At 34.8% G+C, this 25,198-nt stretch overlaps 1 protein-coding gene across 2 annotated transcripts in view; it reads left to right on the top strand.

Moving 5' to 3' along the window:
- Positions 1-1,693: 1,693 nt before the first annotated feature.
- Positions 1,694-25,198, top strand: part of nahoda (DOMON-like domain-containing protein nahoda) — a 107,373-nt gene continuing 83,868 nt past the window's right edge. The window contains exon 1 of one of the 2 annotated variants that reach the window (XM_076130093.1): positions 1,694-2,043. The gene's annotated coding sequence lies outside the window, so the exon portion shown is untranslated. The remainder of the gene's footprint in view (positions 2,044-25,198) is intronic. The other variant, XM_076130095.1, reaches the window with a different exon arrangement.

Here is a 25,198-nt window from a genome sequence, read left to right on the forward strand (position 1 = left end):
AGTAATTAGTATTGTGAATAATTACTGTATCCGTACTGTTATATAAGCATTTAATGGTTTTTCAGTGATTATTGATGATATTTGCGAAAAAAGTTGACAACATGAAAGATCGTTACGCCGAATGTTAGTATGTAGCCTATTATATTGGTACGTGAAGTAAATAAAACGACAAATACTACACTTTGGTCTTAGCCAAAAGGCCGAGAAGCGATAACGACAAATACTAATTAATAATAGAATCTTATTAATTTAAGACAGACACCTCGCCAGCGTCAGGGTTCGATTCTCGTTCATAATAATTATTTAGGGTCTTAAAATGTTGTATGATCTCCAGTTCTTGGGGTTTTTTTTTTGTGGGTTTTCTTTTTGTGTCCCTTGTTATGCGTTTTTAATGAATAGAAATTTTATTCTAGTTATTAGAAAAATGCAAACCGAAAGCCATATTACTTACATATTTATCAAAGGTAAGTTAGTTGAGCAAATGATAAAAGTCGAATGAATCGTATATAATAGTAAGTATAGTAAATTGCCAGCACATTTAAGTCATAGCAACATAATTCAAAGTTACAAAATAAATAATAATTGCAAATATTTGCGTGCTCAGTTATTATCGATTAATTATTCGAGTCACGTATTTGTGTTGACGGAAGCGCGGAACCGTATTCCTACGTGAGTGATAGTAACTGGTTTCTATTCGAACCAATGTGACTCAATGTGCTATTAAAACATGAGGAATGCTAAAAAAACCTAGACTAATGATAAAAATAAAGTAAATTCTGCATTTGTAAACGATTTTCTACATTTGGTGTTAACGCCATCTAGCGTCACAAAGCTGAAATTTATAAATGGTTTTTGAGTGTAAATTTTCGGCTAATTAATATTATAACCGACCATGATATTTGATTTTATAAATGAATACGCGTGTTGAAACATTGTAAGGTAAGGGTATGTTGATTCAATATTATAATAAACTTATATTTTCAAATTAAACTTCTACTAATACATAGATGGCGTTAGTTTTCGTAAGCATATTCCTATAACTTAATCATAACTTATTTTCTAAGTCACAATGTCCAGTGTTTGCGTGCTTACACCAATAAATAAAATAGCTTTTAGTGAAAACTTTGCTTTTGCTAAGACAATGCGCTATAATGTCACAACAACTAAGTCATGTATTGGGAAACAATAGAAAAGTTCAGCAGGTGTGACGTAACACGTACGATAAAATATCAAGATTCTGCGCGGGCTTTTGGGCCACTCAACTATGCACCGCACATACCTCTCGAGGCCACAGCATTTCTTCTAAGGTGATCAAGTCAACATTTACATTAAAAAAGCCAACATAACACCTATTGCATTAAGCTTAAAGCTCAAAATAAGTTTCACAAGATTTCCCATTCATTCCCTAACTTGATAAATGATTATAAATCTTATCAGCCTCGCGCGTAATTTCAATTTCCCGTAGCAATGTCATGTCAACACTTCAAGAAAATAAACCACCTTACTGAGAGATTGTGAATCTTATTTCAATCGAAATAAAGTTGATTATAAAGTGCAATAAATAAGAAACAATCGTATTAGCCGGTTCCACGAGAACGTATACTCAACACGGCTTATTTACGACAGCTGACGACCATTCAAACTCGTTTGTGTAATAACTCGATCTTCGGAGAATGCAACACGGCGATTGGCCCAAGCTCACACAGTCGCACTCTGTCGCCGAAAGAACGTGCGCCGTTCCGCGCATGCGCTGTGACGCCGAAGTGAACGTTTCTAAATTTGAAAAAAAAAACTTCGTAGTGAGTGTAATTTATAAAATTAATGAAATATTCGACTATTCAACGATTCATTGTGAAGTTTTTTAAACTCAGTGCCTTTTGAAACGAATTTCTTAACGTGTAAACGAGTTCAATTCCCATCGTTTGTTTGTTATGGATTTTGTAATATTTTATAACTGCAGCCGAGAGTACTAAGTAGTTGTTTACGTGCTTAGAATTGGACTTACTGAAGACATAACAAACTTATAGGATTCCAATTGGAAAGGTAAGTTGCATTTATTGTACAAGTAAAACAAAAACTTGGAAAGGAAAGTGACTGCACATTAGAATGATGAAGTTTGAAAGCGTATTAATTAGACGTGAATGTAGCTCTTTACTTACTAATTACTAACTGCAAGCATTTTGAATTGAGAACACGAATTTAGTTCGGTAAATCACGAAATAAAATTAGTCACGGCACTAGTCGCAGTGGTCACCCACGTGAACAAAATGTATTAAGTAAAGGTAACCTACCAGAAGGTCAACTTAAACTTAGATCAACTAGACACAAATTTTAAAACTTGTAATGGCGTAATTCTACAAGTATTTACAACTACTGAGGCCCGTGGTTCTCTGTTTGAGAGCCTCCTATAGCCGGGGGCCAATCGGCAAAATGCCTCAAGCAATTTTGCTGATTCGCCGCTGAGGCACTGACACTATTCACCTGTTGAAAAGTATGAAAGATTAAGAAAGAACAAGATCAAAGATATGTTCCAAACCCGGATGCGAGGTGACTAAGGACGTCTTTTGCAGTGGTAGGGTAAAGCACCCAGTAGTCAGCCCCCAACCAGTAGTCAGCCTTTACAGGCTTTATATCCATATAATTAGTGTAGAAAATAGTAAAGACCAATAAAATAATCATTAATCGAATCTGTATAATCTTATTGACTAATATGCACAATTACGATTCGATAGCATGGCAGGTTGACGTGTTACACTCATTCTTATGAACTGCCATGAAAGACATGGGCAAAAACGTCGCCATTGCTATTTTTTTGTTAAGGATTCGTGTTTTAGTTTTTGGCATGTTTTTAAATGAATTTGATGCAATATGGAACGAATTGATATTTTATGCTAGTATTTAATAGTTTATCTTCGATAAAATCATGCATTGCAGGCGTTTTATTTGTCTTTTGTATTATAAATTAACGTGGCCGACTATTGGGTTTGCAAAATATGAGGTTGATCCAGTACTCGGCCATGAGTGGCTGACTACTGGTTTTTTTGCAATTCTCATATATGTGGTTGAAATTAACAGGGCGAATACTTCTCAACATAACTATTGCGTTGAGCTAAACTCTTCTAAGACAAAAATAGTATTTTACCAGTAGTCGGCCGCATATAAAGTCAGTGAATTTCATGAGGCCGACCATTGGACCTACATATCCCATAGTCGGCCGTCAGTTTTGCTAAATGAAATTGGGTCTTAAATCCTTTCATTAAGGTTCAAATTTGTGGACGGCTATGTTGGCACAAAACTTAGTTACTTGTTTTCGAATAGTATCATATCAAAAAGACCAAAAGATCTGTATAAAGAGGAATAATTGTCATGTGCTATGGTGGCGATCAGAAATGTTATGAAAATCATGGAAACGAGTCGAGTACTTGGCATTTCACACATTATTATGGGTCTATCCCACTAGTCCCGTTGAGTTGTCCCGTGACGGGACAACTGGCACTATTTTGTCCCAGTTGTCCCGTGGCGGGACAAGTGACACTGTTTTGGTGCCAGTTGTCCCGTTGCAGAAAAATCACGGGACTAATGGGACAGACGGAGGGGTCAAAACAACTGGTTGCATTGAGTTGTTGTGTGACAACAGGGACTTGGTACTTTGGTAAGATAGCAGACGTTATACAAACTAGTACATTATAACAAGGGTAGATATCTCAAATGGAATATGCAGTATACTTGTGCAGATAAATTGTAAAGCCAAAGGTATTTAAACCTATATCTTAGTAATAATACTCAAAGTGTACACAGGGATAGTTACCGGATTGTGCCCCATTGCATCTTTGTTATACTAAAACTGTCTAAAAGGGTCTCTGCGAGTTTGCTTACTATACAAGCCTAAATGGTAAAAAAAAAACTTCTTGTGAATTTAAAGTTTACATAGATAAGCGTACAATTCATCATCTTCTATCTTACCAAAGTACCAAGTACCTGTTGTCACACAACAACTCAATGCAACCAGTTGTTTTGACCCCTCCGTCTGTCCCATTAGTCCCGTGATTATTCTGCAACGGGACAACTGGCACCAAAACAGTGTCACTTGTCCCGCCACGGGACAACTGGGACAAAATAGTGCCAGTTGTCCCGTCACGGGACAACTCAACGGGACTAGTGGGATAGACCCATTATTATGACACTACAAGTCCGAAATCGTTTAATAGTCGCACAAATGCCCCGTACCATACGGGGCTTTGTAAGCTAGACTAAGTGCACTCCCAAAAACAAATGACTGCCTTAAGAAACTGGTCACGATATGCTGGAATCAGCTTCCAGTTTCACCGGATGCAGCTGAATAGCAGTGTTTTACATGGAGCAACTGCCTATATGACTTCCACAACCCAGTTACCTGGGCTATACCACGATTACCATAAGACTGGTTATCAGATTTTCAAGCTTCTGACTAATGGCAACGATTGCCAGAGATCCTTGAATGCCCGCCGGGACCTACAATTTACCATGCCTTCCGAAACACGAAGGAATTTTGGGAAATGAGAAAAGAAAGGAATGATACCAGTCACTTCTATCATCTACCTTCTATTTCCTAGCCTACCATTGACTTATGTTTCAACACATAAAGAAAGCTAAAATAGTTTTATAGAAGAGAGCATCTTTTGTAGATTGGGGAGAGTTGAAAAACAAAAGGAATAAAGGAACAAAAAATAAACTTTTATCGCTGTGATCCGTGTGAAGAAAGATTGACTAGAAAACATTTAGAAATCAATTACCTAAGTGCTAATAACTATAAATTAAAATCTTGAAAACCCCCGATTTCACAATATATTTTTTTATTTCATACTTTTTATAGGTTGGTGGTTAGGTTAAGCCATTCTGACTTTCCCACCACCAGCTTTCTCAGCATGCGAAGCCATTTGAGACCCCGACCGAGTAAATTTGCAGACATTCGGTTAATCTCCCCACTTTAACCCACTACAACTTTTAAACGGCTCCACCGATTTTCATCAAACATGTCTAAAAACACTCGCACATATGTCACCTTTAATTAAAAAAAAACTAAATTGAAATCACTGCATCCTTTCGGGAGTTATGATGCCATAGACAGACAGACACACAGACAGACACGTCGAACCTTATAACACCCCTCTTTTTGCGTCGGGGGTTAAAAATTAATGGATGCATAAATTGTACTGCATGGTATTATTGCAAATGTGCTTTATTTCCTGGAGATTTCAATAAAAATATATTTAAAATAGAACATTTGTATTGAGTAAGTAAGAGGCTGACTACTGGGTAAGACATGGCTGACTACTGGCGAAATGGGGCTGACTACTGGTAAAAAGTGCCATATTTTGTTTAATGTGGATTTTTTCCATAATAATCTTATAAATATGATATTTTTTTATTTTTTTCTTAAAGTTTAATAAATTACCTTTCATACAATGCCTAATGATTTTACATCTAGTAGTAAATGTTAAAAATATGGCTAAATCAAATTGACATTTTCACTAAAAGGCTGACTACTGGGTGGTTTACCCTACCTATTTAGTGGTAGGCAGTAGGCACACACACTTGAAGAACACGGCTTGTTTTTGCCAATATATTTTATTATCAATCTTGAGATAGGTACCTACTAACTCTTGAAACTCTAATTTCTAGAACTTAATACCTAATAATCATAATAATATGGTACCTTCCTATCTACATTTATGTGCTACCTAGTCTACCTACCTAGGTAACCTATTTGACCATGAATTCTGGCTTACGATTGACGAAGGATTTAGATTTATGCTCTAAGTTCTAGTTTTTAAAAACCAATAATTTATTTCTATCTCTTCCGTAATCACAAAAAATAACGTCGTTTGACACTTAACATACGGAAAAACGAAGTTGGTAGGTAGGTACCTAATAAATAAGAATTAACGCTTTTAATTAATTATTTTCACAAAGAAATTGCAACCCATATTTTTAACACGACAATGTCATTGTGTTGTTTTATACTGTAACACAATAAATTACAAGAATAACTTTTACAAAATTACATTGAACTATCGTTACCTTGACAGGTCGCAGAATTCATAAAAAGAATCAATACTGAGAATATTCGATGAGAAAAAAAACATCATTGTTTATGGCACCTATCCGCCATGTTTCTGTAGCTCATAAATTAATAGAGAAATATTTAAGAGCATATCGCGTGTGTGTTATACATTGCATCTATGCGTGCAACGTAGAAATACATATTAAAAGCGAAAGAGTTGTCTAGTAAAAACTTGAGATTAATTAATTTTCAGCGGATTGATGAAAGATTCAAAAGATTTTATTAGATGTAGTTGTGAGGCCAAGTTCAATGTGCTTGTCGTCAAATTTTCTCCAGTCGATCTCTCTTTATTGAGCCTTATTCAGCTTATTCCAAAATTAATTAGGTCAGATCGAACTAATCATCAAATTCTCTTCAAAGAAGCTAATGGGGCATTACTTTAATATATTGTACTTTTTCAAAATCGTAGATTCTTAAAAATTACTTGGAGCTAGTAGTAAGTTAAAGTATGGTAGACAAAGGCAATTTCATAGGAAGTTTATGGTAGGTAATAAGAAAATATACTTATTGCGTCATTCGATAAAAGTTTTATATTTATAAACCAGCCATTTAAACGGCCTTTACTATAAATAAATAAATAAAACAAACAGGCAAATAAACCATTTATTCTATCACAATAGTTGTTTATGTTCATAATGCCAGTGTTTTGATTCCATCTTTTATGAGAAAGAGCCAGAAAAACAGTTGATATTATTATTTAGATATTTATTTATTTGATGATGCACAATAGAAAAATACAATCAAATAACGTTTTACTTACAATAAACATACGTGCCTACGCTATTTATAAAAAAAAATAACATAGACCCTAGCAGGATATACTCAGATCATATTAGCGATGTTTTGAAAATAAGACCTGTATGACACGATGACGTGTGGATGTGAATAAAGCAAGGGAAGTTTGTAAGGATCGTACCAAGTGGCGTTCTTTGGTCTCTGCCTACCCCTAGGTAAAAAATAAGAAGCATTGATGGAAAACCATCATGTTTTCGTTTAATTCAAACAAATATCTAAACTCTTAAGGTTGCTTTTATTTTAAAAAGTTTAGCTACTCAAATATAGCTATAGAAGTTTTAATTTGCCTTATCAAAACGTGGTTACGATACTATCAGTGAAAACTGATTTGAATTATATAAAACAGCAAGGCTGATTGCAAAATCTGTTTCGTTTTTCCCAATGTTAGCAAAAACCTTGTATTTGTATACAAAATGTTAAATAAAAACGTTTTAACTCTATGAAATATTCAGTAGACTCTTACTTTCCTGGCCGACCTTAAAATTAATGATATGATACATAATAATAATATTTTATGCCGTTTTTTTCGCAATTCCTAACCTTATCTTTTTTTTTTTTATTATTGAATCATGAGCTTGAATAAAATTATGATTTAATTCATTAAATTACGAAGACCAGATACAGAATGAGTAAATAATTGTTTAATAAATAAATTATTTTTTGAAGCTCTTAAATGTGCACATTTTGCCTAAATAAAAGACAATAACTACTTGTAACTATCAGCAAAGTCAGAAGTCTAATAGACGAAAAAAGTTTTAATTGCACCATATATTATAAAACTACACAAGTATTTTTTTCATTGCGTTACAAAAACATTGCGTAGCTTTAGATTCCAAATACTTATTTGTATCTGACAATAAAAGTTTAAATATTATTATAATAATATAGTGTAGATATCTGACTCATTGAACTTTATAATCAACACGTCATTTTAAAGCCCAGTACCAGTTTCTGTAAGCCTTATGTAACGACCACGAATATTTCACATGACTCATTATACCACACTGATATATAACCATAAACACAACTGTGCAAATATTATTCTTAGTCAGAGTACGTTTCTTTAATGGCGATTTGTATAAATCGTGAATCTGTAAATTATTAGTATGACTACGAATGTGTTTAAAGTTGAATAAATTAAAGCTATTGTTTTGAACTGAAACACAAATTAAACGCAGTACAGGCAGGCACATCGTAAAAAAAAAGATTATATTTAATAGTGTCCAAGTGTATACATTACACAGTTACACTCTCTATTCCTTCACTGTCATAGTCCGGTGGGACGGATAACCGACACGACCAGTGAGAGGTTAGGTGCAGGACGGACGACTTTTCGTGCTCTCCTAGGCACGGAGGTTTAAGTACAACTCAACTTCCTTACCTCGGACATTCTCTGAGAAATTCTAAACAGAAAACATACAAAAGACTTTTTGCCCCAACCTAGGATTTGAACCCGATACTTCTGCGCTGCGGTCGCATGTCGCCATAGTGGCAAATATAGCCATTGACCATCAATCTGACAAGTTTATAGGCAGAGACATTGCCAGGACTTAAACGCTGGCAACGCTATAATAAGTTACAGATAAACTTGTTTTTCGTTTAATAAGTTTTCCTCATCTCGCCTCGTCAAGGATTACAAAACATTGAGAAAACATGTTGTAAACATAAAAGGAACTTGTACTTATGACTAAGTAAACCACAATTTTATATACAAGGCCTTTAATAAATGAGAAAATATAATATAGAAGAGCTTGTGGTTAAAGTACAGTCGCACGGATCAATCTCTGAGGTTACGCTTGCCGAGGTTAGTTAGTGGATGGATAACCATATCATACGTAAAGAATTACTACGTGTTTCGGAAGGCACGTTACATTGTGGCTCCTGACTGTCGTTATGAAATATATCAATATTATCAAAACTATCCATGGCTTAGCTTAGACATCCTTCCCAGCACAAATACCTACAACACTCCAAGTACAATAATAGCGCAGTTAGTTCCATAATTGACCTGCTAAGTCTTATGTGCTCTGAACATACTCTTTTCATAATAGTCATATGCTAAATGGAGCGATTTACCCCAAAGTTAATGAGGCAACCCCTACAATGAATCATTAAAGATAGAATACCTTTCATACAACCCTAAACTAACCTTAAAAAACATTTAAAACCTCCCTCTACGGCTAAAAGAATCCCTAGTTACGGTTTTACATACTACAAACAAAAGCCTAAACACTGGACGACATTCCATTCCACGCAGATTTCTAGATTCCGCAAACATTCGCGTTATTTCCGCCATAATAGAAACTACAAAGTAAATAGTATTATTTAAGCGAGACATGTGTAAATTTTCTTATTCTTCTGCTTAACTTTCCCTTACGTAAGTCAAGAGTGGTTTATGTAAATGCGTTAATATGTTTCTCGGCGAGTCGCCACGCCTCGCGCGGCTCACTTGATACTCGTGATGTGGGTACCGCGGGTGAAGAAAAACACCGATTAATATTATTATGCTTACTTAAGTTTAATGAGGATAATTTATGGGGTTTGAATTATAGAGATTATTGACTGTTTTTTTATCTGTGACCAGTTTTTTCTACTCGCAATTGAAAATGATGAATTTTCGTTTATTTTTCGACTTATTTTTATAATACCACAATTAAAAATTAATGAATCCTAGGTTTCTCTAATTCTCAATAATTTTACAATTACGTATAATAATTTTGATGGAATAAAATCCCGGTTAATTTTATTGAGTATCCTTTAGAATTATGAATGTAACATAAAGGAACCCCAAAACTGAGAAGCCGATATCTAATATCTTTAAAATTTGTTATAATGCAAAAAATATAGGTATACGGAACCGTGTTACAAATTTCTCTAAAAGAAGATGTTACCCAATATATTACGCAGTTATTTATGTGCGAATAGGCCTACAGTTATGATAAATTGTTTGATTGTGTGACGAGAACACCGACACAGAATGCCTGAGAATTATGCGAGATGACAAAATGTACGTTATAATATTAACTTGTGAAATGTGTTACTCTATTACACTTTCTATAAGATAATCCATACTAATATTATAAATGCGAAAGTAACTCTGTCTGTCTGTCTGTCTGTCTGTCTGCTACTCAATCACGCCTAAACCACTGAACCAATTTGCATGAAATTTGGTATGGAGATACTTTGATACCCGAGAAAGGACATAGGCTATATATCATTACGCTACGACCAAAGGGAGCGGAGTACCAGTAAAAAAATACAAAAACGGGGAAAAATTTCACACGTTCTCCCTTATTGGACGCAAGCGAAGTTGCGCGGGTCAGCTAGTTATAAATATTTTATAAATGATTGCTAGGCGTTTGCTATGTACAGATTGGCAACTTCTTAACCGACTTCAAAATAGGAGAAGGTTCTCAATTTGGCTGTATTTTTGCTATTGATTGTAGCGCTTGAAGCATCTTTTCTTTTTATTGTTTAGGTGCTGGCTGAATATTGTATTTCTGATAAGATATGACGGTTAATATTAAGTTATTACAGGTAATTATAATAAGGGTACTAGAATTGTCAAATTACTAAAGAGTAGAGATACTAAGATACGAAAAATTTCTATTTGCACAGTTTCTTGTAGAAACATAACCTAGGATTCGTACGCAGAAAGGGTATTTCTGACAAAAATATAAAAACTTATTCCGGCAGTACTTAAGTGATGAAAGCCTATAAATAAATTAAACACGTAGTCAGTAAAACCGGGAAATGTAACCAGTTAGTAGTTAGTAATCGGTGCTAATTTAATCAAACATTACGCAAGGTAATCTAAGTAATCTTAACTTATTTGCCGCTTGTCAACTATGCTTGTTAGAGGGATATCCTTCGCTAATCGTGTTTCAACGATTTGAAATGAGAAAGTGATTTAATTTGTACGACTACTAGCTGACCCAGCAAACGTTGTTTTGCCATAAAATTAAATAAAAAAACATTGTCCAGCGGACAAAATTGTGACTCTGAACCATTCTCAGATCCCCTTGAACACACACAAAAAAATTCATCAAAATCGGTCCAGTAGTTTAAGAGAAGTTCAGTGACATACACTTACAGAAGAATTATATATATAAAAGATATTTACTTCAGTTAAGTTTTTAATTGACAAAACTTTTATACTAACGATGCAAAAGGCGACAGATGTTGATGTCTTGATGTCGGTGTCTTTATTTTAAAGGGTTCTCGTATTTACTTACAAGATATTTGAGAAATAAAGAGCCGCAGTCATCAAATCGTCGACATATTATGACGGGAGGTCGCTGAATTTTGTGTATACTAGACTTTGTAAAGAAAATTTTAAACAATTATCTTATTAGTTTCTTACAGGCTGAAGAAAAATAATTGAGTAAGATTTACACCATTCACACATGCTTCAACGGAACTTTTTTCAATCACCCAAGTCGTCCCAAGTTCACCCAACTGAAACTACTGAACATCAATAGAATTTTCATATTTTAAAGGTTTGCAATCAAGTGTGAAATAATGATAACTTCTATCTATTTAGATAAAATGTCGAAAATGTCAGTCAAAAATATACCCACTAAAAGACCAATCCTAGCTTATAAAGAAAGCCATAGAATTTTTAATTACATGCAAAATGACTATCAAAGATTTCTCTTACAACATCCTGAGGTATTAAGGATTTTCAACGCATTGCTTAGAAGGCCATCTTACATCAGTAATTTTTTTAATTGCCTTCTTTAAATATATGGAAGATGTAATTATGTACCTTTTTAGTAAATTTTAATAGTTTTGTTTATTTAACAGCCATTACGATTAGGCGTGGGAATTTTCTGTTGAGAAATTTATTTGCTAGGTCGGTTATTTGATAGATCAATTTAATGATAATGTATGAGGTTGCAAAGCTGTTTAGCTACTTACTAGCCAAGATACACACATACATAATATAAAGCCTTTTCTCCACAGGGCTAGGCAAATACTAAAGAACGGCACTTAGAACGAATCTTACAAACTTCCCTTGCTTCATTCACATCCATACATCTTGTCATACAGGACCGCCGGCTACGAGTTGTCGAGTACTATGCCCCTGACTAGGCAACATGTAACTAAACAGTTGTTGTAGTTGTTGTATAAAGAAAATAATTACAATATTTGAGCAATTAAGCTGCGATAGAGACCTATTTCTAGCCATACTTCTACGTCATACTTTGTGTGGATGACTCAAGGTCTGGAATAGCTTTCTCATTTCGAGACAAAACCCTTATCCCTCTTTTATATCGATACTAGCGGACCCGACAGACGTTGTCCTATCTACACGTATTTAATTTGAAAATTTTAAACTTTATTTAATAATCTAAACCATTCTCAGATCCCCTTGAACACACACAAAAAAAATCATCAAAATCGGTTCAGTCGTTTAAGAGAAGTTCAGTGACACTTACAGAAGAATTATATACATATATAAAGATGACACCCTTGCCTAGCAGTAGGTACACCGCAAAGGGTTTAAATGAACTTGAAGATTTTTTCAACAGGTCTACAGCCGTCTACATAATAGCACATACAGTTTTACAAATTATTCTACAACTAGTTACTAGAAAATCACGCACCATTTTGTTTCAACAAAACATTACATAAAAAACCTTTCAATAAAGAATACATCAGTTTAATACATTTGCAAATATAAACAAGGAAGCCTTCAACGATGTGTTCAAGACATTCAAGTCAATTGTTCGTAAATACATAATACATATTTATTTCCCATGCGTTCGGATCCCATAGCCATGAATTGAGACAAAAAGTGACGGAACCCCAACTACTTGAGGGCTATTGAAGCGTTGTGAATAAAAAACCGGCCAAGTGCGAGTCGGACTCGTGCAAGAAAGATTCTGTACCATCATAATAAAGAAAAAAACGAAAAATCTGACCAAGTGAGGGCCGGACTTGCGCACGAATTGTTCTGTACCATCATAATAAAAGAATACGAAAAAAGAACACATTTATTGCATGGGGACCCCCCTTAATATTTGATTTTTTTAGAATTTGTTGTTGTTGCAGCGGAAATATAATTTGTGAAAATTTTTGCTTCCTAGCTATAACAGTTTATGAGATACAGCCTAGTGACAGAAGGACGGGCAGACAGACGACGGAGGCTTAGTAATAGAATTCCGTTTTTACCTTTTACTACGGAACCTTAAAATGTATAGCCGTGTATGGCAATAACCTTTGAATGAATCATTAGTGACTGTTGATCGGCCGTGAATGGGAATAACAACTTTTATATTTTCTTGCCATTAATTTATTGGAAAGATTTCCCCTTGGTATCCCGTTTTATAACGGGAGACGGCCTTTTGAATGTGATTGACGTACATAATAGTAAGGTTAAAAAAAGCATATAAATATGTAAATTTTGACAGATTTGTATTGGAATATCTTCTGACTTTTAAACTGCTGCAATTTCGCAAAAGAATGTTTGACACGGTTGCTAGTAGTACTGATATTAAAACGTCTTGTATTTTTTAATTATTTGTTATAAACATTATGTTATTAACGGAATTCGGTATAAAGCCAGGATCGAAATTGGACAGATTTTTGTTAGACGCATACATATTATTTCGTCTTTTCCCCATAGTAGTAGACTGAATCGAAAGAACGCCTTTTCCGAGAATAAACTACCCACTGATTATAATTAGATAATTAGTAACAAATACAAAAGGGGAACTATTATGTCACTTTTTAAAAGTTCGTTTCTAACGTACAGCAATTACTAAGTTCACCAGTTTCCATAAAACCTTTAACGATTTCGCATAGATGTTTCACTTGACCGTTTTGCGTTTCTCCAATTCGTTTCAAACTACAATAGAAATCGATATTGGAAATGAAAGGTGTAAGGATGGTTGTTTTAAATTGTAAATAATCGCCGGCGGCACGAGCTGACTGTCGGAGTGAATTCTGACTACATGTGGAAGGAGAGAGTGGGCCTGACACTCCTTATAAACGACTAATAAACCCGCGCGGCTTCGCTCGCATATAAGTAAGGAAAAATAAAAGGGATCCCTTAAGGGATGACTTTCCAAAAACACTGAAGTTCGTTACTTTTGAGTTACATTTTCTATGCAACCCTGTGGTGGGTTTGTAGTGTATCGGATTGATCATGAGGTCTCAGGTTCGATTCCCGGGTCGGACAAGGTACTATTAGTGGTATTTTCTAATTTATATTATTATGTATCTCAATAGGAACCTAGAGTTTGGCAATTTGCCCATCAAATGGCGATAGGCTCGCCCCCTATTACATGGAATTAACATATGTGGTGGTACGTGTACGGTGGTAGATTTAAAAAACTAAGACAATTTCAAATACCTACTTGTCAAAAGTTTATGAAATAGAACATAGTTGAATTTGTCTTTAATTTTAATATGTTTCATACACCTCTGCCTAAGCCTTCGGGTATAAACAAGCGTGATTTTCTGTATGTCTACATGTAAAAAAATATCCCGTCTGCATAAAATTAATATCCGCTACTCGCTATCAACACAATCTATCAGTTATTCAGTATCGTCGATCACGTACTGATAATGAGCCGTAGGGCGTGAGAGAACGCACAATTTCTCATGTCAGCCCGCCATATTGAAAATGTTGAGACATAGATGTATTATCATACTAATATGTACATACATACATACATAGTATCACGCCTGTTATATCCAAAGGCTTAGGTCTAGATGATATGTCACATAAGAGAGAATGGGTCATAATTTTCCCCGTTTTTGTAACATTTTTTACTGGTACTCTGCTCTTATTGGTCGTAGCGTGATGATATATAGCCTTTAGCGTTCCTCGATAAATGGGCTAGCTAATAGCAGAAAGAATTTTTCAAATCGGACCAGTAGTTCCTGAGATTAGCGTGTTCAAACAAACAAACTCGTCAGCTTTATACTATTAGTATATTATTATCATCACATCGTATCAAGTTATGTTCTGTGTCTGCCTACCCCTATGGGAAAAAGGCGTGGTGTTATATATGTATGTACTTATAATGTGAGCATGAAGCAGAAAATTGTGGAAACTTAGCGGTCTTGCTTTTTATATGACTTCTATGATGTTTCTTATGTCTTATGCATGTTAATTGTTGCTTAGTTATGTAAGCTAGGGCTTTCGATTTGGTTAAATATGTTATTTTCTATGTGATATGTGAACAGATCTTCAGAGATGCTAAGACTGAATGATTAATGGCATTCTTATTAGAGACTAATAAATGCCCAAAAATAAATAATGTCTCATTTCAGATTAACCTCTCAAGCGCCCGGCCACCGTGTCACGGTTAAATGTTCTACCCCCGTCAAGCGCCCCGCCACCGTGGTACGGCAAAACGATTTTACATTTAAAAAACGTAGGAACGAAATGCTAAAGCTATGTTTATTCCTTTTAAACATATTTGACATTGAAGCTGATGAAACGAGACGACGATCTAATGCACACACTTGAATAAGTGGTTGATATAGGCCAGAGAGCACCTTAAACAACATCTGACCCAACGACATGTTCCTTTATGACCAATATTGTAAATACTTTTTTTAACTAATTTTAAAGATTTGAGTATATTTTACAGTTGGATTTTAATGTCATTATTCATTAACTACACGATAACACCTTTCGTCATATTATTTTTTTTGCCTAAAAATATTTTTTAGACTTTCTTCAAACACATGCCTAAAGCACAAAATATTCAGATTAAACCGACTATTGTACTACCACTATCAAATATTATTTGTGGTTTATTTTTTTAATCTATAGCAAATTTTATGTAGATTTCAAATATATAAGGTATGACTAGGGTGTTAGTATTAAAATATGACGGAATCGGCGCTTAAACGCCAACCGCCAATTCAATTTCGCGCGCCATTTTTGGCCCGGACGCTTAACGGTTTAAGCACTCCTTCCTGTGAAACTAATGGATTCGATTTAGGGTTAGGTTTTCCTGCGTCCGATATCTTCGACTAAAAGCTTGTAAAATATGACCATCTAATCCATTATTTATCTTATATTATTAAGTTAAAACGTGTCCGCATAAAGTTATCCGACTACAAAAACATCAGCACTAATTGCCTAATAATTATAACCTTAAAAATAAAGGCGTCAAATCGTCGCTTAGGTAACAATACCGCGTAAGTCGAAAATTGGTCATATGACGTTTTATACTTCATTGGATAGATTTTGTCAGCGCGCATCGAATGATGTTAGATTTTTTTTTAAATTGTCCAATCTTGAACGAACTTAATATCTACCTATTTATGTATTCAGTACACATGTCAGAAGTATTTCAAAGATAATAATCAGTTTTTTATCTCTCCTGGAAACATGTCAAATTTAACTTGCGCGGTATTGTTACCTAAGCGACGAAATGCCAAAATATAACCTCAAATGTCAAAATACTAGAATAGACGAAATAAAACATCGCAATAAAATAAAAGCAAACAACTAGGAAGTAATAAAGCGAACTTTCCTTCATATTTGAGAGTGAACGCGGAAAATGCTTAGCATACCGTCAGAGCATGTAGTTATACGCTAATTACTGACTTACTGTGCATTCCGCATCTCTACGAAGTCGTACTAGTCGCCGCAGGAACTTGTGTGTTATGTCAGCCGTTCCATATTGTAACTGTTTTGTAATTAGTTGGTATTACATTGTAATGGGTATTCTCTTTATTTCAGTAAGACGCAGTAGCGCGGTCGGTAGTGCATGCCACTACCGACCTAAAATGTCTCGGGATCGAATCCTGGGTCGAGCCAAAAAGTATTTTAGGAATTTCTCAGATATTGCCCGGAGTCAGGAAGTTGAGGTCATAGACCGATCCGTGCCTCAGAGAGCACGTAAAGCCGTCGGATCTGCGCTTGACCCCTTACCGGTCGTGGCGATTTTTCGTTCCATCGGACTATGATAGTGAAGGACTAGAGAGTGTACCTGTGTATTGTGCACGCACTAGGATACTATAAATAAACTTTTGCACTTTCGGCCAATTTCAGTTCAGTTTCTTCTCATAAAACGCCATAAAGTCTTCTCATAAATTGTCAATATTAGACCGAAATGAATAAATGATTCAAATTTGATCGACTTTGATTCTGATGGCCGTAGCCGGATATCAGCAGGATTATTATTATAATTTCAGTAATATTTCACTCCTTTTTCCTATAGGGGTAGGCAGAAACCAAAGATAACCTTTGCTTATATTGATTTACGATATCCGGTAACACCAAGACAAATAAACAAACAAAATATAATAAAAACAAGGGCAAAAGGCGTCAAAATATTATTCTTTGGTCTTATTTTCATAGTGTAAATAAACTATAACGTGTATAGAGTAACTTACTGGTACAAATGTAACAATATTACAATACTATTGTTGAAACCTTTGTGTTCAGATCACAGATAATCATATCTTGAACAATAGCTTAGAATCGTATTATGGACTCCTTGTTATGATTTTCTTTTAAAGTATCCGGCAACAAAAAGTTACTGATCTGGCTGGGTTAGATGGGTATCTTAATGTATGTATTGATAGGTCCTATTGATAGGTATGTACTAATTCGACAATAAAAAGTTACCAGTCCGAATTGCGCTGTAGGTCTTTTTTATAGTAAATAGGTAGTTTTAAATCGCTTCTTTCTGTCCCACTGTTGGGCAAGTGCCTCCCCTCGGAACGGGGGAGAAGTAAAGCCTTGAGCCTGCCTATTCCGGCCAACTGCGGATAAAAGAATAAAAAAACCTTGTCTTTTCCGCTTGAAAGATCATTGTTCATCCTCAAGTGCCCTAATGTCCTCAAAGCGCAGAAACCTCAACAAAATATTTGTTCCACCATAAGTTGCTCATCGATTAGGTACTATTAACGACCGGTAAAGTCCACAGGTACTAAAGCTAGCTATTTCAGCACAAACTACTTATGCATTTTAGATCAGCTATCCTGTATAGATATAATCGACAGTGGTCTTATTTAAATCTCCGACACAGCTCCGTGCACGTAACGTTGCACAACAAACCGCATTATTTGTAAGAATAGCTGTCATTACTGTCATAACCACTAACCACCGTTAATACTGGCCAGTACTTTAGGTAGACTTTAGTTTTCCCGTTTTTACAAGTTTTTTTTAATTAGTATTACACTCCTGTTAGTCATAGTGTATTTTTTTTTGTTTTTTTTTAACCCGTTAATGTCCCACTGCTGGGCAAGGATCTCCTCCTAATCGAGAGAGTGGTGTTAAGCCTTGAATCCACCACACTGGGCAAATAAATGGATGGCATGCAAGGTTTCTTCACGACGTTTTCCTTCACCGTTAGAGCAAGTGATAATTATTTCTTATACACACCTAACTTCGAAAGGTATCGCTAAGTTATTTATATTATTTTTAGCCTTTTGTCTTCCCTAATAAATTGTCTATTTAACGCAAAAAGATTTTTTCAATTCGAAGTAAAGGTTCCTGAGATATGCATGTTTAAACAAACAGACTCTTCAGCTTTATATTATTAGTTTAGTTTGGTCAATATACAAATTATGCATTTAGAAGATAAACGCTTATATTCGTGCTTGTAACACTATTCAAATGTCTGTTTGAGACCCAAGCTAGTATAGTGTTGAAATGCCAAGTAAGCCTGGGTGAAAATTCATGTTTTACAGTATATTGCTTCGGTATGTTAAGATAGTTTTTATTATAAACGTAATTCTTATTTGCTTAGAGTTGGCTCAAATGGTACCAAATTCTTGAAGAAAAGCTACAAATAAATAGTTTGACAGTTATCCTGGTATCTTTAAATGGAAAATAGATTTTTTATTGTGCTTTGATGGTCTGTCCTATGAACATCCGGGATCTTATTAAGGTATACTAACTTACCTATGCTTATCTATGTTAATATCTACCTGTTGTTTTAATTGACATAACCTATCTACGCAGGATGATCTCATGTTGACTGGAATAATACAAATGAATAATCTTTGTATTTGCGAACTCAAAGCTTAGATGGACAATTATTTTGTGCTGGAAGAAAATTAATATCACTTCTCTACTTATCTTATCTACATTAAAGTTTATTAAAATAGTAATCTTAAAGTTTATTAAAATCTAATAATAATCTTTTTTTCATTGTGATCGTCCCACTGCTAGGCAAAGGCCCCCCCACCCCGTTTTTCAGTTGTCCCTATTGTCTATGAATCACTTAATACCTATTCATGTACAGCAAATCCTAGGTTTTTACCGTGATCTTTAAAATAGGGATGATATTATCACCGAACACTGCAATTTCTGTACTAACATTAAAATTTCTTGAAAATAACAGCAACATAGCATTCAAAGTATTCTCCCACATAACTCTCCATTACTGTAACTTAGCGGAACTTAACCTAATGCAGTAAGTATGTTTCACAAGCGCCCGCGCTTTGAGCGAGGGTCCGCCATTTTTTCTCCGGCGGCGCATGCGCAGTGACGCAATCAACCTCTGGTATGCATAGAACAGGTTTGCGAGCATCTGATTTGTACCGACATAAGTGTGGGCTACTTGGTATCTATACTAATATTATAAAGCTGAAGAGTTTGTTTGTTTGAACGTGCTAATCTCAGGAACTACTGTTGCGAATTGAAAAAATATTTTATTGATAGCCTATTTAATGAGAAAGGCTATAGGCTATATAACATCACGCTACGACCAACAGGAGCAGAGTACCAGTAAATGTTACAAAAACGGGGAAAAATATAACCCATTCTCTCTTACGTGACGCAAGCGAAGTTGCGCGGGTCAGCTAGTAAAAAATATCATGTTGATACATTATTTCCCGGTTCGGCTAATGTTGTGGTTATTTCAACAGTGGATTTAATAAACTATTTGAAAGTATAAAGTGCGTTAACTATCTAGTTTGGTATTAATACTTTGTTGAAGGACTAGGAAAAACTACATAGGGTAAACCACCCAGTAGTCAGCCTTTTAGTGAAAATGTCAATTTGATTTAGCCATATTTTTAACATTTACTACTAGATGTAAAATCATTAGTCATTGTATGAAAGGTAATTTATTAAACTTTAAGAAAAAAATAAAAAAATATCATATTTATAAGATTATTATGGAAAAAATCCACATTAAACAAAATATGGCACTTTTTACCAGTAGTCAGCCCCATTTCGCCAGTAGTCAGCCATGTCTTACCCAGTAGTCAGCCTCTTACTTACTCAATACAAATGTTCTATTTTAAATATATTTTTATTGAAATCTCCAGGAAATAAAGCACATTTGCAATAATACCATGCAGTACAATTTATGCATCCATTAATTTTTAACCCCCGACGCAAAAAGAGGGGTGTTATAAGGTTCGACGTGTCTGTCTGTGTGTCTGTCTGTCTATGGCATCATAACTCCCGAAAGGATGCAGTGATTTCAATTTAGTTTTTTTTAATTAAAGGTGACATATGTGCGAGTGTTTTTAGACATGTTTGATGAAAATCGGTGGAGCCGTTTAAAAGTTGTAGTGGGTTAAAGTGGGGAGATTAACCGAATGTCTGCAAATTTACTCGGACGGGGTCTCAAATGGCTTCGCATGCTGAGAAAGCTGGTGGTGGGAAAGTCAGAATGGCTTAACCTAACCACCAACCTATAAAAAGTATGAAATAAAAAAATATATTGTGAAATCGGGGGTTTTCAAGATTTTAATTTATAGTTATTAGCACTTAGGTAATTGATTTCTAAATGTTTTCTAGTCAATCTTTCTTCACACGGTTCACAGCGATAAAAGTTTATTTTCTGTTCCTTTATTCCTTCTGTTTTTCAACTCTCCCCAATCTACAAAAGATGCTCTCCTATAAAACTGTTTTAGCTTTCTTGATGTGTTGAAACATAAGTCAAGTAAGTAGGCTAGGAAATAGAAGGTAGATGATAGAAGTGACTGGTATCATTCCTTTCTTTTCTCATTTCCCAAAATTCCTTCGTGTTTCGGAAGGCATGGTAAATTGTAGGTCCCGGCGGGCATTCAAGGATCTCTGGCAATCGTTGCCATTAGTCAGAAGCTTGAAAATCTGATAACCAGTCTTATGGTAATCGTGGTATAGCCCAGGTAACTGGGTTGTGGAAGTCATATAGGCAGTTGCTCCATGTAAAACACTGCTATTCAGCTGCATCCGGTGAAACTGGAAGCTGATTCCAGCATATCGTGACCAGTTTCTTAAGGCAGTCATTTGTTTTTGGGAGTGCACTTAGTCTAGCTTACAAAGCCCCGTATGGTACGGGGCATTTGTGCGACTATTAAACGATTTCGGACTTGTAGTGTCATAATAATGTGTGAAATGCCAAGTACTCGACTCGTTTCCATGATTTTCATAACATTTCTGATCGCCACCATAGCACATGACAATTATTCCTCTTTATACAGATCTTTTGGTCTTTTTGATATGATACTATTCGAAAACAAGTAACTAAGTTTTGTGCCAACATAGCCGTCCACAAATTTGAACCTTAATGAAAGGATTTAAGACCCAATTTCATTTAGCAAAACTGACGGCCGACTAAGGGATATGTAGGTCCAATGGTCGGCCTCATGAAATTCACTGACTTTATATGCGGCCGACTACTGGTAAAATACTATTTTTGTCTTAGAAGAGTTTAGCTCAACGCAATAGTTATGTTGAGAAGTATTCGCCCTGTTAATTTCAACCACATATATGAGAATTGCAAAAAAACCAGTAGTCAGCCACTCATGGCCGAGTACTGGATCAACCTCATATTTTGCAAACCCAATAGTCGGCCACGCTAATTTATAATACAAAAGACAAATAAAACGCCTGCAATGCATGATTTTATCGAAGATAAACTATTAAATACTAGCATAAAATATCAGTTCGTTCCATATTGCATCAAATTCATTTAAAAACATGCCAAAAACTAAAACACGAATCCTTAACAAAAAAATAGCAATGGCGACGTTTTTGCCCATGTCTTTCATGGCAGTTCATAAGAATGAGTGTAACACGTCAACCTGTCATGCTATCGAATCGTAATTGTGCATATTAGTCAATAAGATTATACAGATTCGATTAATGATTATTTTATTGGTCTTTACTATTTTCTACACTAATTATATGGATATAAAGCCTGTAAAGGCTGACTACTGGTTGGGGGCTGACTACTGGGTGCTTTACCCTACATTCTCTGCAATTAATGTATTTTTTTTAATTTCTTAATTTTACAGTTGAACATGCAGTAGTAGTCTGAGACCTACCAAAAAATTGCTAAAATTGTTGCATAATCATCTGTTATGTAATTCAGTTAGTCTATTGGCAAATTAATAGGCAGATAATATTTTTAAGAGGTAGTTCAATATTAATGAATTAAATAGACAAATAAAGTGAAAGAAAATATTTATTTTTTCATGCATAAATATGGCGAAATTGAGACTTTGACGTCCACAATCGGCGATATTTTCATAATTTATTTGTCATGATCGGATTTCACTTCACATTAAACATTTTATAGTGCGTTTCTATTCACGATTGCGCAATACATTAGCCAAAAACTTAAGGCTAAATAAAATGCCTTGAAAACTATGATTTTAATGGAGATTGTGAAATTTTTGCATTTGAAATACATCGTAGTGTGAGTCAGAAAGGAAATGGCGGAGTTTATGAATAATGTAAATAGATATTGAATTGCTTGTTTATTTCTCTTGGAGGTATGGAAACAATGCCCGGCCACTGGCTATAATAGGATAAGTTGGACATAATAATAACAAGGGATATAGGTATGGGTACCTACGAATGTTTAAAGGCAGGATAGAAAGTGGAATAATTATTATAATTCTAGGACTAACATAGCGACCAAACGGATCTAGGACCGAAATCAATGCAAAGGTATAAAAATATATTTTTGAATATCCATTGAAGATGATTGCCCAGTCTGTAGTGAAACACAAATAACTATAAAACAATTTTTATCGTTTCCACTGTGTATACAGTATCTGAGTCTCAAATAGTAAGTACCTAGTACTTCTGGAATCTGGAGTTTGTTTTATTGGTATTTAGCCTAAAATGGCCCAAGTTACAGTAACAAAAAGGACTAGGTATATTTGTGTAATTCTCAATGGCAATGCACAAAACTTCAAGAACTCAGAGTGAAGGCCTTGAGATCAAAACCAAACATCCGGGAAAATACTGGTTCAGTTGTCACGTGTTTAAAATGACGTGTATTTACTATTACACTGACTAAAATCGAATAGGTAACTAAGATTTAGTCGTGATTTGTTGAAAGTGGTCATTAAGTTCATGAAAATGCGACATACCCGTGTTAAAAGAATATAATAAATGAATGCCATTGCTCTAGCATAATGTTTTCATACGAATTTCTTTTTCAATCTATTTTATACCAATGACATAATCAAAAACCTTTTTATGTGTAAAATGTTGGCGACCCCTGAACAACATGTAGCTGTTTTCGAAATAATAACGATCCAAAGACTTCCTACCGTTTTATGATTGAAATGTACTAAATTCTCGGCAAAGCAGCCCGTATTTACCCATCTATTAATTATCCACATCAAAACTGAAAATCTAATCTCTAAGACCATTTCACTATGCATATTTTATACCTGCAATGATTTCGTCAGTTCACATTAATCATAGACAACGTTAAGATAAAAATCATTTATAAAAAATAAATGAACATTATTCTACGTTAAGTAACGCACTAGTTATAAAAGCAAGGAGTTTTTTCTCAAACATTTTGTAATACGACATAGAATGTCGGCTAATGGCGCACATAGCGCAGAGAATTGTGTCAGCATTTTAATTACTCGAGTTTTTATGTCGCAGACTCGACTAAAACTTAATAGGGTTTCTGATCGATTTAATAGTTAGTGTGTCATTTTAATTTCGATAATTTTCTTTCGTACATACTTCGTTTAACCCAACCCGCACTTGGCCAGCGTGGTGGACACAAGGCCTAACTCCTCCCAATCGTTTGGGAGGAGACCCTTGCCCTGCAGTGGAACAATAAAGGGTTAAAAAAAATACTTCTTTTAGGATTCCGTATACTCTTCTAGTTCTTACTTAGTTGTTAAAATGTTTGTATTTCAAAAAAAATCTTAACCTTACTAAATATTGGTGCCAAAAGGCAGCAATTATAAATCCTTGTTTGTAAACAATATTGCATAATCCAAAATTTAAAATGCATTTTATAATAAAGATTTTGTGATGTTTTTAATTACAAAAATACATATAAAATCCAGCATTCATTAATAAATTAACCGTGACATTATAGATCCTAATGCAGTCTATCAGGAGCTTATTTAAAACCTTGAAATCTATGCTAATTACTTATTAACTAGTGTACAATATAAAGCAGAAGAGTTTATACGCGCTAATCTCTGGAACTACTGGTTTGAATGCGAAAATCTTTTTTTATGTTGGATAGCCCATTTATTAAGGGCGATAGGCTATATAACACCACGCTATGACTAAAAGGAGTGGAGCAGGAATAAAAAATGGGATGAAAATGGGGAAAAGTAAGTTCAAAGCGGGCGACGTCCCGAGCGGCTGCTAGTCGACCATTAAATATCCAATGAATCATTGCTATTGCTACAACTAGAATAAAAAATACATGAATAAAGTCGCCATTTTACTTGTATACAAAATTGATATTGATTGATTTATAACAGCAAAGTTTCCGACTGCAACAAGATTTATATACGTCAATGAAAATTGTACGTTCGGAAAATTATAGCTTGTTAGAATGCAAATGTAGTGGACGTATAGAGATATCAACAAGGCACATACAGTCACTTAGTTTTAAGGAAATTGTGTAAAAATATTGCTAGTGAAATATCACTTGCTTGAACTGTGAACGAAATTATCGTAAGGAAATCTTCGATGTGTGAGGGTTCTTTTAACTTTTCCTTTGTTTCGTGCTTGTTATATGAAAGATATTAATTAGGCCATAAGATTGTACACCCTTCTACCCTCGCACATGATGTCGGTTCCGTGTATAGTGGAGCCACAGGAACCAGAATATCGGATGGGCTTCTATTGAGATAGCCTTTTTGCTAGTTAAAGACACGTTTCTCTCGCTCGTAAAATAAAGAGATCCAGATAAAAAACTCTGTGTATTAATAAAATCCTTTCATTAATTTAGCTGTAATTTTTATATGAGTTAAAACGCTATTGAATACATAAACTATCGCTAAATGTACCTCAAAAACCGGGGGTTATTAGCAAATATCCATCGAAACATTTTAGATGCTTTGGCATTTGTAATATCGATGTTTTTGTTTAATTAGTTA

Source organism: Anticarsia gemmatalis, chromosome 23 (genome assembly GCF_050436995.1).
Source record: "Anticarsia gemmatalis isolate Benzon Research Colony breed Stoneville strain chromosome 23, ilAntGemm2 primary, whole genome shotgun sequence".
NCBI lineage: Eukaryota > Metazoa > Arthropoda > Insecta > Lepidoptera > Erebidae > Anticarsia > Anticarsia gemmatalis.